Here is a 15,227-nt window from a genome sequence, read left to right as displayed (position 1 = left end):
GTAATAATTTTTAAACTCATTTGACGCGTGTAATTTTTATTTTTATTTTTTGATATGTATTTTAGAGTCATTTTCCAATTTTTTTTTGTTTTTCTTATGTTTTTTTTCTTTTTTTTTTTACATTTAATGTGTTTTTTGGGGAGTATTATTGAAGTTACGAATTTTTTAAAAAAGTTTTAGTTCCTTTTTTTTCCATCTCCCTTTCTATATTATCTTTTTTTTTTTATTTGTTCGATTTATATTATTATACTCTCGTGTATGTTTTAAGTTTGTTATTTTTTTTCTCTCTTATGATATGACTACATACCTCTCTTTTTTTTCTCCAATTGTAAATATTTACTCGTATATAAGTACATATTATAAATTGTATAATAGGAATTACGTATTTTTCTTTTTTCTTTCCTTTTTTTTTTTTTTTGTTTTTAATACTTGATAATTATTAAGTATAAATATTTACAATTTTAATTTGTAAACCATCTCTATATAGTCATAACCTGATATTGTCGTGTACGTCCGTAGTACACATAAAATATAAAAGCAAATACATTTTTTTTTTCAAATGCGTAATTTCAGAGAATTATTATCTCACTTAAATGGATAACTTGCGTAGGTGTTTAGTTTGGAAAATATGAGTACAAGAGGGGAAAATGTAAAATTACCACAATTAAATTCGAAATCTATGTATATAAAAAATTTTACTGCTGACATGTGTTGGAAAAATTCAACATTTTTTTGAAAGTGAATAAAAACATTAATTAAGAGTAAGTAGACTAAATATTTTTAATTTGGAAAATTTGGTGAACATTTTTTGAAATTTTTTAGTCGCCATTTTTAAAGTTTGGTCAGAATTTTATTCGAAGTTTTGAATTACCTAGTTTGTTGGAAAAGTTGTCAAAAACTCAACAGTTACTTTTCCGAATTTGGCTGACTTGCTTGGCGAATGATGGAGGGGGGATGGTGACTGCTCTCTCTCGTATTGGGTACCGATTTTTTTGTGTGCTGAATCAATTCAACCATCGTCGCATCAATTTTAAAGGTTTGATTTTATCCCAGAATTCATTCAATGATCACTAAAATATTGTTGATTGCTAAGCCTTAGTTTTTAATTCGTTTCTATTTTTTAAATTTAATTTGAGGAAGACCATATTAATTGAGTTGTTTCTTTCAAAAAATAAAAATGAAAATAAAATGAACAAAAAATTGTAGAGTAAAGAGAGATGTGCTTTAATGGCGAATCTTCTCGTTCATCAAAAAATTGAACTAAGTACTCGTTAGAAAATAATTGAAATTCGCAAATGGTTTTTGTTTTTTTTTTTTTCAAATTTGAACTGAACATCAAAAATCTTGCTTTAGCTGACCGGTTGGAAAAAAATTGTGGCTTTATTGATTAATCGATTACCTATGAATAGTTCGCATTACTTTAGCGGTCAAACCTAATCTTTTTTGGAAAATCTTCAAAAATTTGCAAAAAAAAAACTGCCACGATAGAATAATTCACATATGACAAAAATTGCAAAGATCCTTGGGTTGTAGGGGAAGGGGGGCGGGGGTAAGAACTCTGAATTTTTCAACTGCGTGGCTAAAATCTTAACTACCTATACTTATGGACTATTATTACCTATTTGGGTTTTTCGAATTAGAAAAATCAAATCGAATTCAAATACGAATTTCATTGAAGAATTTTTTGAATTTGGTACAAACTAATAATCCTGCATTTTTAATGGAAAAGAAATCAAAAATTGGATGAAACTGAGATGAAAAGATAAAATTTGATTTACACCTTATTGTTGGTCTTTCGAATCGATTTGTGGTGCTTTTGAATCATTCTGGAATTTCCAACGATTTTTGGGTGTTTTTAATTGTAAAAAAATGCTTACAAAAAGAGTTGAAAAAAAAAGTCCAGCTCCGTGCTCCTATAAAAATTCAAATCAGTGAGTATTTTGTCCTTGTGATATTTTTGACCGATTCAGGCATAAATATCCTAAATTTGTCTGCACAAGTTCAAACCTAAAAATTTTTTCTTTGATCATTTTCCGAAAAAAAAATCAAAAAATAATGCTTAGCCTTCCTACTTAAAAATACAGCGCCAACGTAAAAAGTTTTATATGTATACCTATACCTTATTTCATACTGCCAAACTTGATTGATAGTTCTTTTGGCTTGGCTATTCTGGTGGAGCCTTTAGTAAAGTTTTGGATTTTTCACAATCCCTCTTTCTGAAAAAAAAAAAAAAAAAAAAAAAAATGGAAAAGAAAAACTACTGAAAGTGTGGATTCAAGTCTAGGAAAACGAGTAGGAAAATCGACCAAAGGAGTTATCAATTTTTACGATTTTCTATCAACAAAATGTGACGATGAATAATTGATGATTTTCAATACCTACGAACACTTCAGTGAAAAATTTCAATGAGAATCTTGGCTCATCTTTATGGGCTGCGAAAATATTTTTCGTAATAATTTTCATTTTTTGAGCTTAAGATTTCAGTTATGGGGCCAAAACAGGACTATCCAAGAAAATCGGAGTCTTATTGGGAAAAATGAGTTGAGCTCCTTCAATTTTTAACCATCAGTTAAATTAGTAATTTCAATTTTTCCTGGGGGTTCATCATTTCTACCAGATGACCATTCATTTTGATAGGTCACAAGTATGTATGTTTAATTTCAATTGGGTGAATTTGAAGCGTATTTTTTTGAACAGTTGTGGATTTTTGCAACATCAAAATTTCATCGTTCCCCCTTTTTGCGAGTTAGTTTTTGAAAACGCAAGGAATCACTAAATTTGTAATGCCGTAACTACTCATGGTTAAGTATGGGTTTTTCTGCCCAATGCTTTAATATTATTGCAAGTGAGCAATTAGTAGGAAGAATGACAAAATTTGCTCAAAAAGTGTGTTTCTAAAATGTATCAAAATGCAGTTGTGCAATGGACCTGATAGTTTGAATGCATATTTGAGATTTTGAGGAATCGTTTCCTTCGTAATCCTGTTTGATTTTACATATTTACTTACCCTTGTACAATTAAGAAAATAGTAGTCGGGGAGACCGCATAAGGATCTATTGCACCCCCCCACCGGTCGATCCACCGGACAACTTTTTTCTTAAAGGGGGAGTCCTACGAAACATTTCTAGCCTTGTACTCAAAAAAAAAAAAAAATGTGCCCTACTTACAAAATGGCGGCCATTTTGATTGACAGGTCAGCCGAATCGCAGATTTTGTATTCCAACATGGGACTTGCACGACATTTTTTAAACCTAACAAAAGTAGATCGAAAGATCAGGAAAAAATTTATCACCTGTCAAAATTTCAAGTGCTAAAGTGCCTTTTTCGATTTTTGGCGAATTTTTGAATATCAAATTTGAGCCAAAAATGAGGGTAAAAATCAAAATTTTACCAAATTGTGCAAGAAAGCTGAAATTTGGGATATACCCTATTTTTGACATGCTAACTCGATTGGAAACTGTTTCAAACCGTTTTGAGCAGTTCTGGAGCCTCCAGCAGATTTTTGAAACTCGAAATTTCCACAAAATTTCATCAAATGGAGTTGGATAGCCGAAATTTACTCTGAAAACTAATTTCAATTCGCTACGAAGTCAACTGCAGGTAGATTTCAAGTCGTTTTGGAGCCTCCAGCGACTTTTTGAAAATTACTGGAGCCTCCAGTAGATTTTTGAAACTTGAAATTTTCTAAAAATTTCATCAAACGGAGATGGAAAGCCGAAATTTACTCTGCACTTCAATTTTAACACCTTCTGAACACGACTTCCAGGCCGGTTCAAGTTACTTTGGAGCCTCCAGTGACTTTTTGAGAATTACTGGAGTCTTCACCAGATTTTTGAAACGTGAAATTCCCACAACATTTTATCAAATAGAGTTGGCAAGCTGAAATTTACTTTGCAAATTATCTTCAATATAATATGAAGTCGACTGTAGGTAGTTTCATGTGGTTTTGGAGCTTCCAGTTACATTTTGGAAATTTCAATATTCCAAAAAACGCCATACAACCTTTCAAATAGTCGCTGGAGGCTCCAAAACGACTTGAAATCCACCAGCAGTCGACTTTGTAGCGCATTGAAATTAGTTTTCAGAATGAATTTCGGCTTTCCATCTCCATTTGATGAGATTTTGGGAAATTTCAAGTTTCAAAAATCTACTGGAGGCTCCAGTAATTTTCAAAAATTCGCTGGACGACTGGAAAACACCTTCAGTTGACTTCGTGGTGTATTGAAATTAGTTCGCAGAGTAAATTTCGGCTTTCCAACTCCATTTGATGAAATTTTGTGGGAATTTCGAGTTTCAAAAATCTGCTGGAGGCTCCAAAACTGCTCAAAATGGTTTGAAACAGTTTCCAACCTATTTGGCATGTCGAAAATAGAGTATATCCAAAATTTCAGCTTTCTTGCACAATTTGATAAAATTTTGATTTTTACCCTCATTTTTGGCTCAAATTTGATTTTCAAAAATTCACCAAAAATCGAAAAACGCACTTTAGCACTTGAAATTTCGACAGGTGATGAATTTTTTCCTGATCTTTCGATCTACCTTTGTAAGGTTTAAAAAATGTAGTGCAAGTCCCATGTTGGAACGCAAAATCTGCGATTTCGGCTGACCTGTCAATCAAAATGGTCGCCATTTTGTTAGTAGGGCCACTTTTTTTTTAGTACAAGGGCTATAGGTATGTTCCTTAGGACTCCCCCTTTAAGAAACAATTTGTCCCGGTGGATCGACCGGGGGGGGGTGCAATAGATCTTTATGCGGGCTCTCCGACTATAGGGATTTTTGGGCCCCCTGCCCTTCAATGTAACCTATGATTTAAAAAATTGTTATTTTCCCCGTTTACCAGCCCATGTATCGAAATCTAGCATAATTTCTGCTTTGGAAAAAGTCTAAAAAATCTAGATAAAAAATCAAATAATTTTGAAAAAAAGGGGGGAGGGGGTCAATTCGGGCGAAAAGGCCACGATCAAACCGATTTCGTTCACAGGTCCATTACACCATCTCATAAAGCAAGGTCCTCTTCCTCTATTCATTAACGAGGTTAAAACTCAGAAGCGAGAAGATGGGTGAATAATAAGTAAAATTAACAAATAATCATCTTTAATACGTCATAATAATTGTCATTTGTCACACAAACACTCTTCGTTGGCGTTTCACACAAAAGCTATACGTGTATTCGCGACGTGTACACAAATCACACCTTATGTCAAAGCTTCCTTCTTCCTCGGGATGTTTTCGTCCACCTCCAGCAATATATTTGTACTTCCAGAACCTACATCAACGTTATTTACATTCGAGTGAAAACCGTTTACTTACTCTCATTAATTACCCAGCATTTGAAGAACACGACGATGACGATGAGAATGTCGAAGGAGCAATGAAAATTTCCACAAGCGCGATAAAAAGATGGCTCAGCAGTGAGCAGTCTATAAGGGGTGGCTTTAGCTCGGCGTTCGTGTATCGGCGGAAACCTCGGTTAGGAGGGTATAGTCAACCAAAAGGGGGGTTTATTATAAGGTTGCGCACGCTCCTGCAAAGGTGAGAAGCCGAACGCCTGCTTCTCATTAAAGTCTACCTTCTGGTTACGCGTTTTTGGGGAAGGTAGTGCTCTGAGCTGTGGAGCACGCCGCGCCAGCACAAATAAGTCTTATAGGCATTCGGTGGGTCCACGTCAAACGGTGACTAATGACTCGCTTCGACCCGGAACTTACCCCCTCGCAACAGGTCTAAGCATTTCATTTAAAAAATTATATTTCGCCGTTACTTTTTCCGGCAATATATTATTTAGGGGTTGTACCTTATGAGGTCTATACCGTATATTAACCGTTCGTTAAATTGAGGAAATGTAATTAGTTCGCTGGTCCGTTCGCTAATGTTTTTTTTTGTGCTCTGTTTCTCTTCTCGAGCACAGCACCGCGATATATGCTCCAAGAGACCCCCCAAAAAAACCTGTTTTTTTGCGTAAAAATTTATCCTCTTCGAGTTAAATCTTATTAACGACCGACTCGCGTTGCCGTATTTTTGGCAACAATCATCGCCCACCATACGCCACACACATATACTACGAACCATCTGATGTTGAAAAATTCGCAAATTGCCACCGCAGTTTTCTTCTCATCATCCAGCATCCACATCCACGTACGTATAATAATGGCCTTTCACGCGTACGTGCCTCTCTACTGCGTTCTTTTCACACAGCAACGTAGTAATCCTCCATTTGTAATAATTCGTCGACGAGAAAAAATTACCATCGGGTAAAATTTTCGCTTTTGCCAAAACGCGCAATGGTAAAAGTTTATCGGAGAATTTTCAACTTATATAGTTTAAACGTTTTTCTTTAGTCTGGTCTCGCTTTGGCCTTTATATAATGCCTCATCGCTCGCGTCGCGACAACACGCAATCCCTTTACGAAGTTATGGACCCTGTTTTTCGCGCTCATATTAACATCCCGAACACTACCAGCGTACATAGCCAAAAGAAGACATAACGTCTCCAGAGATTTCTAAGTGGATATTGATGTTGCCAATATACTTTCGTTATTAAAAATGTCTGTTTTACTCGAATAAAATATCAGTACCAGCTCGACGGAAATGTAAAATAAACTTTTTCCTAGAGCCTAAGTAAGTCGACGATGGGCAGAAGGCGTTGGAAAAAAATCGTTGCAGTGCTCAGATGAACGGAAATCCCATACGAATAATTGCCAAAATGTAGGTAACGTTTTTAATGTGTGATTTCCAGCGATACCTGGGTATGTACCTAAACCTATACCTATGTCTTCACAAAGGTTTTTCAGTCAACAAAAAATGTTTAAAGGAGACAAATATGCGCAAGTACAAATTGAACGAGCATTTAAAAATAGTTATGTCAATATAAGTATGTACATCAAATTTCAAAATCTGGATTAAATACACTTTTCTATTTTTGAGGAAATTTTAAATTTCATATTTTACTCATTTTTCACGAAAAAAAAGAAGATGAAATTCAGGTTTAAATCTGGTCGATTTTGTTTAACAATATAAGTATTTTTGACTTCCTCAATAATTTGCTCTGTTTTGAGCTATTCTAGAGCTTCACGTGAATTTTTGAGATTTTCAACCCAAAAAAATCTATAAAAAGGGTCTCTCGATTAACGATGAATTTTCCAAGAAGTAGGTAATTTTCTTGAAAAATAGTCTAAATTGCAAACTTATTAAGAAATAACGGTCAACGCTGAAATTAAAGGTAGGTAGACCTACCTACCGCATGTTCTACTGATTTTTTTGAATAACTTGATGGAGGTTTCGAACCTTCTGGAACCTTCAGCGAATTTTACGACTTTTCGAGCACTATGTACAATTGTACATAAGTATATTCTTGTTGCGATAGTGATAGTTGAGCCTTGGACCATCGTGTACGAATAGATTCATTTTTAACGAATCATTCGAGAAGGAATTTGATGAATTCATTAATTTGCGAATCAATTCGTTCGCAAAGAAATCACTTATATGTACTAATCAATTCGTTCGAGAATGATTTACAAAAAACTTATTCAATTCGTTTGTGAATGATTTACTAAAAATTAAATAAATGAATCGAATCGTTCGCGAACGAGTAACTTATATGTACGAATTAATTCACTCGCGAATGATTCTCCAACATGAAAATGATTCAATTCGTTCGCTGAAAAATTATTCAAATTGTTCGTGAATGATTCACCAAAAATTAATTAAATGAATCGAATCGTTCGCGAACGAGTTATTTATACGAATCAATTCGTTCGCAAATGATTCTTCAAAAATTGAATAAATTAAGTGAATCGATTCGTTCAAGGAACGAGTCGCCTATACGAATCACTTCGTTCGCGAATGATTCTCCAAAAATTATACAATTCGTTCTCCAAAAATCATTCAATTTGTTCGCGAATGATTCTCCAAAAATGATTCAATTCGTTCACCAAAGAACGATTCAATTTGTTCGTGAATGATTCACCAAAAATTAAATAAATGAATCGAATCGTTCGCGAACGAGTTACTTATACGAAACAATTCGTTTGCAAATGATTCTCCAAAAATTATACAATTCGCTCGCTAAAAAATTATTCAATTTGTTCGTGAATGATTCACCAAAAATTAATTAAATGAATCGAATCGTTCGCGAACGAGTCACCTATACGAATCAATTCGTTCGCCAATGATTCTCCAAAAATGATTCAATTCGTTCACTAATAAATTATCCAATTTGTTTGTGAAGGAATCACCAAAAATTGATTAAATGAATCGAATCGTTCGCGAACGAGTTACTTATACGAAACAATTCGTTTGCAAATGATTCTCCAAAAATTATACAATTCGCTCGCTAAAAAATTATTCAATTTGTTCGTGAATGATTCACCAAAAATTAATTAAATGAATCGAATCGTTCGCGAACGAGTCACCTATACGAATCAATTCGTTCGCCAATGATTCTCCAAAAATGATTCAATTCGTTCACTAATAAATTATCCAATTTGTTTGTGAAGGAATCACCAAAAATTGATTAAATGAATGGAATCGTTCGCGAACGATTCACCTATACGAATCAATTCGTTCGCCAATGATTCTCCAAAAATTATACAATTCGCTCGCTAAAAAATTATTCAATTTGTTCGTGAATGATTCACCAAAAATTAATTAAATGAATCGAATCGTTCGCGAACGAGTCACCTATACCTACGAATCAATTCGTTCGCCAATGATTCTCCAAAAATGATTCAATTCGTTCACTAATAAATTATCCAATTTGTTTGTGAAGGAATCACCAAAAATTGATTAAATGAATGGAATCGTTCGCGAACGATTCACCTATACGAATCAATTCGTTCGCCAATGATTCTCCAAAAATTATACAATTCGCTCGCTAAAAAATTATTCAATTTGTTCGTGAATGATTCGCCAAAAATTAATTAAATGAATCGAATCGTTTGCGAACGAGTTACTTATACGAATCAATTTGTTCGCGAATGATTCTCCAAAAATGATTCAATTCGTTCACTAAAAAATTATCCAATTTGTTCGTGAATGATTCACCAAAAATTAATTAAATGAATCGAATCGTTTGCGAACGAATTACTTATACGAATCAATTTGTTCGCGAATGATTCTCCAAAAATGATTCAATTCGTTCTCCAAAAATTTATTCAATTTGTTCGTGAATGATTCTCCAAAAAGTTATTCAATTTGTTCGTGAATGATTCTCCAAAAATGATTCAATTTGTTCGTGAATGATTCACCAAAAATTAATTAAATGAACCGAATCGTTTGCTAACGAGTTACTTATACGAATCGATTCGTTCGCGAATGATTCTCCAAAAATAATTCAATTCGCTCGCTAAAAAATTATTCAATTTGTTCGTGAATGACTCACCAAAAATTGATTAAATGAACCGAATCGTTCGCGAACGAGTCACCTATGCGAATCAATTCGTTCGCGAATGATTCTCCAAAAATTATACTATTCGCTCGCTAAAAAATTATTCAATTTGTTCGTGAATGATTCGCCAAAAATTAATTAAATGAATCGAATCGTTCGCGAACGGGTTACCTATGCAATTCAATTCGTTCGCAAATGATTCTCCAAAAATTGGATAAATTGAATGAATTGATTCGTTCGCGAACGAGTCACCTATACGAATCAATTCGTTCGCCAATGATTCTCCAAAAATGATTCAATTCGTTCACTAATAAATTACCAATTTGTTCGTGAATGATTCACCAAAAATTGATTAAATGAATCGAATCGTTCGCGAACGATTCACCTATACGAATCAATTCGTTCGCCAATGATTCTCCAAAAATTATACAATTGGTTCTCCAAAAATTTATTCAATTTGTTCGTGAATGATTCTTCAAAAATGATTCAATTAGTTCGTGAATGATTCACCAAAAATTAATTAAATGAATCGAATCGTTTGCGAACGAGTTACTTATACGAATCAATTTGTTCGCGAATGATTCTCCAAAAATGATTCAATTCGTTCGCCAAAAAATTATCCAATTTGTTCGCGAATGATTCACCAAAAATTAAATAAAGTAATCGAGTCGTTCGCTAACGAGTCACTTATACGAATCGATTCGTTCGCGAATGATTCTCCAAAAATTATTCAATTCGTTCGCGAACGATTCACCAACAATTAGTCAATTCGTTTGTAAATGTTTGGATTCAATTTGCTTGGCTTGAAAAGAGATAAATTTCTGTACAAAAGTTCTACAAAAACCGAATCAATTCGTTCACGCATCATTCACTTGTAAACGGCATCAATTCGTCATCTTCATCAATAAAAAAACGCGTGTCATATCGATATATCCTTGGTATGGGCACTTATACATGTACCTACTACGTACGCCTTAGAGGACTATATGTAGTTAGGTACCTATAGTAAATAAATTGATTCGTTTGCGAATGATTCGCCAACTCGCCAAGAAATCAAATTCAATCACCATTCACCAATCGTTCCTAGATTTGAGAAATTATGACGGATTATTGCTAGATACTTAGAGGTACCTACCTCTAAAAAAAATTTTCGATCCAAGAATGCTACCCCCACCCAATCTTTTTGGCCAGTATCGCAAAAAAATGCGTTTTTTGCTGTTATTTTTGGTATAGTTAACCCATATCTTCTTAGTGAGATTTCATCACTTTTAATGCCGTGTAAATAATATTTATTAAGTAATTTTATGTCAATTTCAACGTGTTTAAACAACGTGTTATGCAATTTTTTTAAAGAATTTTGTCAAATTTTGACCAATTTTGTAACCATTTTTATCGGACAGAAATGTTATCAGTTTTTGATAATTTTATAATAATTTATCTAATGTTTTTAAAAGTTCTCCTGTGTATTTTTCAACATGTTTAACAATGTTTTAGGTAATTTTTTACTGAATTTCGTTTTCTTGAAATCTTTTTTACTCATCTTATATTATTTAGAATGAAGAGGAGGCTCGGAGCTCCAACTCGAGATATGTAGAATTTGTTTTTCAAACTTACGAATCTCACACAACCACTATCAAAAAACTGAAAACTAGAAAATTTCACAATATACCTTTACCTAGGTACCTACCTACAACGTGAACTTATCCATTTCACATCCTTTTTCCGAAACCTTGTATTCGAAGGTATCATTTTGCAAAATGTATAATTTCATCACTGACGTCACATCACAGCCAATCTAATAGATAAAGAAAATTTTTCGCATCGAGTCCACAATACGGTATGCTTCTGGGCTTTGTAAATCTAATTTTCCTATACTATATTTCAACGCAGCATCGCGCCGAGAAAAAAGATGGCGAATTTCCGTCGACTTTCGTTACAAGGTCATCTGTGCTTTCGAGTAAGTAATAGAATTATACGCAAAAAGAATACCTACCATGTATCTAAAAAAATTACTTTATGGTCTTCTCGTGCTTATACTCGTACGTATAATATTGTAGCTGTAGGTACTGCGCCTGGCAATAGGTAGGTACGTGTAATATAATTTGTTGGCATCGTATTACCTAAGCCGCAAAAAGAAGCGAAAAAAGTACCCGAGAAAATCAGATTTACTCGGTATACGAGTACTATTTATAGTATGAAAGAAAGAGTTCACCTGTAAAATCTCAAACTTATATGTCTAGAAGATGGAAAGAAGAAAGGTTGTAGGTAGGTAATAATGCATTAATAAGCTTCGGTCTGTGTTTCGCGTTTTCCGCCTTTTTGGTCGAGTTTATTAAATAAAACCCGAACTGCGACATTTGTATATTATTGGGTCATTGGCGTTGGAGTGCTGAGATCATCAAATGAATTAGACCTTTTATCATTTCAAAAATCACTTGGAAACGTCACAATACACGTTGGGTCACTGTTGACAGCGCGGTATACGCGATGACAATGGACGATATAGGTCTTGCAGTACAGTGCCTATAAGATATGGACATTGGTATCGGTGGGTCGTAGTCGTTTGCGATATTATACCTTATGTATTTGGCCGATAGATTGTATGATATTTAATTTGCGAATAAAACTACGACTATACGACAGTATTATGATGAGACACATGGGTAAGTGGATAAGGGTAGTTATGATGTTGTATAGGCACTAGGTACCCCCACGAAAACATACATCATATTGGAAATTGATCGATGTTTAGAAAATATTCGATATTAACGCGAAAATGGACCTATTCATTGGGTATTGTTCTTTGCATGGCGAGAAGAAAGGGGGAGATTTTATTACCAGAGGTGTGCTTGAGAGGAGTTTTTTCTTGTTCTTGTATTGTGATCGAGCTTACCTTAGTATGTGTATTATCTGTGATTGGTTGATGGTATATTTTATTTAAAATTTAACCAACCCTTTTCACGATACGGTTCAACTTTTATGTGTCATTTGCGAAATAGTCTCACGAGGGAATCTCTCAATGTGTCCAATTTTGATTCAAATGGGATGACGATTTTTGGAAAGATTTAGTCTGAAGCTCCCATAACAAAAATTTTAACTGCCCAAATTATATTATAATTTTTCGCGACTTTTAGAAATTCAAAATTGGTCATTTTGAAGGATCTGCTTTTTTTTTTTTTTTGATAAAAAATTATTTATTTAGTGAAAATGATGACCAACCGTTTGGAGCCTCCTGCATGAGTTTCAATTTCTCCGAGAGATGCGAAAATTCATCCGAGTACAATAGTACATATACATGGCGAAAAATCAAGGTGTGGTTTAAACTCGGCCTGAGCCAAAAAGGCGGATACCATTCCCCAGTGTTGGAATGCACTCTGAAGGCTGAAATTCAAAGTTTTTGGCAAAAATGTGAATTTTTCAAAGATTGAATTCGAGCACATGTGAGCGGTTTTGCACAATGAAAAGTACCAAAAACGCCACGTATGCGCATCGCTCGTGAAAATGAAGAGCATATTCGAAATCAGCGACCCAAAATTAGTCCCAAATCGTCTTTGTTGCGGACAAATCGCTCACATTTATCCGCCACCCCTGTTGATTCCACCATTGCCTACTAGGGAGTAGGCAGAAGGGGCCAAAAAAACCACTGGATAAAATGTCGCTCAAACGAGCTGAAAATTTGGGCCTGGGGGTGTTTTGGGACGGCGAATTCAATGACGCAAACCGCAGCTCATGAAACCTCTTTGTTCTCCTGGAAACTGGGTTTGAATTCGCTAGAAAGACGAAATTCAAAGTTTTTGGCAAAAATGTGAATTTTTCGAGAACCGAATTCTAGAAAATGAGTCGAGAATGGGTTCCAGGGGGGTTTTCGGGGTCGGGGAATTCATTGCAACAATCGGTAGCTCGCTAGCGTTTGATTGGAAGCCTGTGGAGCGGTTTTGCACAATGAAAAGTACCAAAAATGCCACTTATGCGCATCTCCCAAGAAAATGAAGGTCATATTCGAAATCAGCGACCCAAAATTAGTCCCAAATCGTCTTTGTTGCGGACAAATCGCTCACATTTATCCGCCACCCCTGTTGATTCCACCATTGCCTACTAGGGAGTAGGCAGAAGGGGCCAAAAAAACCACTGGATAAAATGTCGCCCAAACGAGCTGAAAATTTGGGCCTGGGGGTGTTTTGGGACGGCGAGTTCAATGCCGCAAACCGCAGCTCATGAAACCTCTTTGTTCTCCTGGAAACTGGGTTTGAATTCGCTAGAAAGACGAAATTCAAAGTTGTTGGCAAAAATGTGAATTTTTCGAGAACCGAATTCTAGAAAATGAGTCGAGAATGGGTTCCAGGGGGGTTTTCGGGGTCGGGGAATTCATTGCAACAATCGGTAGCTCGCTAGCGTTTGATTGGAAGCCTGTGGAGCGGTTTTGCACAATGAAAAGTACCAAAAATGCCACTTATGCGCATCTCCCAAGAAAATGAAGGTCATATTCGAAATCAGCGACCCAAAATTAGTCCCAAATCGTCTTTGTTGCGGACAAATCGCACACATTTATCCGCCACCCCTGTTGATTCCACCATTGCCTACTAGGGAGTAGGCAGAAGGGGCCAAAAAAACCACTGGATAAAATGTCGCTCAAGCGAGCTGAAAATTTGGGCCTGGGGGTGTTTTGGGACGGCGAATTCAATGCCGCAAACCGCACCTCATGAAACCTCTTTGTTCTCCTGGAAACTGGGTTTGAATTCGCTAGAAAGACGAAATTCAAAGTTGTTGGCAAAAATGTGAATTTTTCGAGAACCGAATTCTAGAAAATGAGTCGAGAATGGGTTCCAGGGGGGTTTTCGGGGTCGGGGAATTCATTGCAACAATCGGTAGCTCGCTAGCGTTTGATTGGAAGCCCGTGGAGCGGTTTTGCACAACGAAAAGTACCAAAAATGCCACTTATGCGCATCTCCCAAGAAAATGAAGGTCATATTCGAAATCAGCGACCCAAAATTAGTCCCAAATCGTCTTTGTTGCGGACAAATCGCACACATTTATCCGCCACCCCTGTTGATTCCACCATTGCCTACTAGGGAGTAGGCAGAAGGGGCCAAAAAAACCACTGGATAAAATGTCGCTCAAGCGAGCTGAAAATTTGGGCCTGGGGGTGTTTTGGGACGGCGAATTCAATGCCGCAAACCGCAGCTCATGAAACCTCTTTGTTCTCCTGGAAACTGGGTTTGAATTCGCTAGAAAGACGAAATTCAAAGTTTTTGGCAAAAATGTGAATTTTTCGAGAACCGAATTCTAGAAAATGAGTCGAGAATGGGTTCCAGGGGGGTTTTCGGGGTCGGGGAATTCATTGCAACAATCGGTAGCTCGCTAGCGTTTGATTGGAAGCCTGTGGAGCGGTTTTGCACAATGAAAAGTACCAAAAATGCCACTTATGCGCATCTCCCAAGAAAATGAAGGTCATATTCGAAATCAGCGACCCAAAATTAGTCCCAAATCGTCTTTGTTGCGGACAAATCGCACACATTTATCCGCCACCCCTGTTGATTCCACCATTGCCTACTAGGAAGTAGGCAGAAGGGGCCAAAAAAACCACTGGATAAAATGTCGCTCAAGCGAGCTGAAAATTTGGGCCTGGGGGTGTTTTGGGACGGCGAATTCAATGCCGCAAACCGCAGCTCATGAAACCTCTTTGTTCTCCTGGAAACTGGGTTTGAATTCGCTAGAAAGACGAAATTCAAAGTTTTTGGCAAAAATGTGAATTTTTCGAGAACCAAATTCTAGAAAATGAGTCGAGAATGGGTTCCAGGGGGGTTTTCGGGGTCGGGGAATTCATTGCAACAATCGGTAGCTCGCTA

At 35.9% G+C, this 15,227-nt stretch overlaps 1 long non-coding RNA gene across 1 annotated transcript in view; it reads right to left on the bottom strand.

Annotated features, from left to right (window-relative positions):
• Positions 1-15,227, bottom strand: part of LOC135838979 (uncharacterized) — a 219,949-nt gene that overhangs the window by 98,895 nt on the left and 105,827 nt on the right. The window lies entirely within an intron of this gene.

This window comes from Planococcus citri, chromosome 3 (assembly GCF_950023065.1).
Source record: "Planococcus citri chromosome 3, ihPlaCitr1.1, whole genome shotgun sequence".
NCBI classification, from domain to species: domain Eukaryota; kingdom Metazoa; phylum Arthropoda; class Insecta; order Hemiptera; family Pseudococcidae; genus Planococcus; species Planococcus citri.
Note: the sequence above shows the minus strand (reverse complement) of the source record. Positions and strands in the feature narration are given on the sequence as shown.